This window comes from Sinocyclocheilus anshuiensis, unplaced genomic scaffold (genome assembly GCF_001515605.1).
Source record: "Sinocyclocheilus anshuiensis isolate Anshui unplaced genomic scaffold, SAMN03320099.WGS_v1.1 scaffold873, whole genome shotgun sequence".
Classification (NCBI taxonomy): Eukaryota; Metazoa; Chordata; class Actinopteri; order Cypriniformes; family Cyprinidae; genus Sinocyclocheilus; species Sinocyclocheilus anshuiensis.
In genome coordinates this window covers 296,613-299,551 of record NW_015557103.1, presented here as the reverse complement: position 1 = coordinate 299,551, position 2,939 = coordinate 296,613, and the positions used below count along the sequence as shown (strand labels likewise).

Genomic DNA, 2,939 nt, shown 5'->3' with positions numbered 1-2,939 from the left:
ACGAGGCACGAGGCGTTCCCCATAGCGACCCCTAGAGGACGCAGTTCGAAGTTCCCATGAAAGGGAATGTTTTTTTTATTCCTTTAATGGCATAGCTGAATTTTCTGCAGCTATTACTTCAGTTTTCAGCATCACATGATTCTTCAGAAATCATTGTAATATGCTGATTTGGTTCTCAAATAACTACTCGGTTACTAATGTAACCTCGGTTCCCTGAGATACGGGAACGAGTACTGCGTCTTGCTTAAGACGCATATGGGAAAAAAGCCTTTTTTCTCCTGAACTGAAGCCTTTTCATTCACGCAGTGAAACTACATGGCCATTTCTGCCCACCGATTGACCCTCAATAGGGGCATGAGAGGCCGCTAGAGGCCGCTATAGCCGCCACATAGACTTTGAGCGTGGCTGGGGAACGTCCCTTATCCAGCAGCTCTTGTAGAAATGACAACACCTCTGCCAATTCGGAAGTGAGGGTGTCTTTGCCGCTGTTTAGACACCAGGCGGAGAAAAAAGACCACTGTAAGGCATAGAGGCGTCTCGTAGACGGAGCTCTAGCCTTCAAAATTGTGTTTAAGACTCGCTCTAGAAGGCACGAAGGCTCCCATCGAGCGGCCAGAGGTGCAGGGCTCATAGGTCGGGCCGAGGATGCTATAATGCCCCGTTCGCTTGAGCGAGGAGATCCTGTCTCAGTGGAACAGGCCAAGGGGCCGCTATCAGTAGCTGAGTTAGCTCCGATAGTCACAGCTGGCTCATCCACAGCGGGGCCACCAGGAGAACCCTGTGTTCTTGTTCCCTCACTCGCCTGATTACCTGTGGGATCAGAGCGATCAGGGGAAAAGCATAGAGAAGGAGGTTGGGCCAATCGTGGGCCAACGCGTCCCTGGTCTTTGAGAAATAAATTGGGCAGTGAGAGTTGTCTTCTGAGGCGAAGAGGTCCACCTCGGCCTCGCCGAAGATCGTGTTTACAGTACACCGTTTTCAACTAAAAATGGAAAACACTTTATGCGTTTTAGCCATTCGTTTTGGGGGCCTGAAAATGCAAACTTTTGAAAGCGGGTTTAATGAACATGTGTATTACACGTTCAGTCTATGTGCGCAGGCGCATAGTGTTTCTTTACAAATTGACATCGCAAACTACTGGCCTGGCATACATAATACAGACTTTTTCGTAATTTCCATTGATCCGTGTGAACAGGAATCGTTTTAACAATTGTTTTCAAAAACTTTTTTTTTTTTTTTGAAAAACGCAAAGGAAAAACTTTTCCGTTTTTAGTACATCGTTGTCGTGTAAATGTACCTTTAGTCTGCAGTGCTCTAATGATGTGGGACAGTACTGTCTTTGACCTGGCAAAGAAGAAAACAAACTCAAATAAAGAGTTATGTGGATAATCACTTCCACTTCTGTTCCTCATAAGGACATAAAATCAGTCATGTTAGGGCTTCCGCACCCCTGTCCAAAAAGGCAGCAGCAGTGGCCTGTGATTTCCCAGATTCCCCTGCTGGAGCTTCTGACCAGGGCAGGCTGGTTGGTCATTAAGTGGCAAGGCAGTGGTGTAATTGAGATGAAGCACACCTGGACTTTAATGGCTCACTCACCTGGTTGAACAGCCCCTCTGTGTAAGTAGCACTGTCTACCCTGTCACTCTCATTGTGGGACTGAGCCGCTAGCAGCATAAACAGCTCTGTCATACAGATGTTAGATGACCTTTTAAAGTATTTATAAAGGTGTAACCAGTCTGCTCTCAACCCCAGGTAACTCCTTGTATGAGTAACGATTATCTGAAATAAATTGCTCACTAATCCCAGACATCTCTTCAAATATGGAAAAGCTGAACAATTTTAACTGTTCAGGGGACTCATATTGCATTTGTGGGAAACTGCATTATGTAACCATATATAAAACAGGTTGAAGCTGAATTAAACTCATGCTGTGCAGCTCTGCGATGCAGTTTTTAAAATACTAGAATATGTTGAAATTAATCACTCTTGATTTGCTGCATTAAAAAGTCAGACTAATTAACAAATGATTAGCAAATGATAAAGAATTACATGTTATTGGGCTAATGTGCATAACATTAATTGCTTTGTTTATAATACCCAGCTGGCTAATTGTTCTTTCTCTCTCTTCTCCATAATTATTCCAGAAAGGAGGTGACTGTGATTTCTCTTCTCCCTACTGAGGGGTCCTGAAGCTCACGGGAAGTATTCACATGAGGATGGTACTGCCACAACATCTACAGTGTCCATCACCAACTGTAAGGCCACCACATACACATGCAGTGCATAAGCCAAGCAGCAGGTTTAGAGCCCAAACCACTTGTATTCACTTGTATGCTACCACTAGATCAACCGGTCATGACTAGTAACTGATAGTAGAAGGTCTTACAAGGTATTTTGTCTGAGCAAGAATACGCAGCATAATTGCTGACAAACTCAAAATTTACCACCAAATCCCCCAAAAACTCAAAATATAATCATTATTGCAGGCTTACCATAGTGATTTGGAGTGCAGCAAGAACACAGCATTTTTATTTTTGTACTTGTGGAATAGTGTAATTTAGTTAATTGTTACCCCAAAATCTAAATCTCAGTTAAATAACTGCCATACAAATGGGAATTTGGCCATTGTGAATTACTACTAAATTGATTTATCTATTTGATTAACAACAACAACAACAACAACAACAACAACAACAACAACAACAACAACAACAACAACAACAACAACAACAACAACAACAACAACAACAACAACAACAACAACAACAACAACAACAACAACAACAACAACAACAACAACAACAACAACAACAACAACAACAACAACAACAACAACAACAACAACAACAACAACAACAACAACAACAACAACAACAACAACAACAACAACAACAACAACAACAACAACAACAACAACAACAACAACAACAACAACAACA

At 42.3% G+C, this 2,939-nt stretch overlaps 1 long non-coding RNA gene across 1 annotated transcript in view; it reads left to right on the top strand.

Moving 5' to 3' along the window:
• Positions 1-1,662: 1,662 nt before the first annotated feature.
• The window catches only part of LOC107677630 (uncharacterized), a 12,913-nt gene continuing 11,636 nt past the window's right edge, over positions 1,663-2,939 (top strand). Inside the window, exons 1-2 of the long non-coding RNA XR_001632867.1 lie at positions 1,663-1,752; positions 2,145-2,255. This is a non-coding gene — a long non-coding RNA (uncharacterized LOC107677630). The remainder of the gene's footprint in view (positions 1,753-2,144; positions 2,256-2,939) is intronic.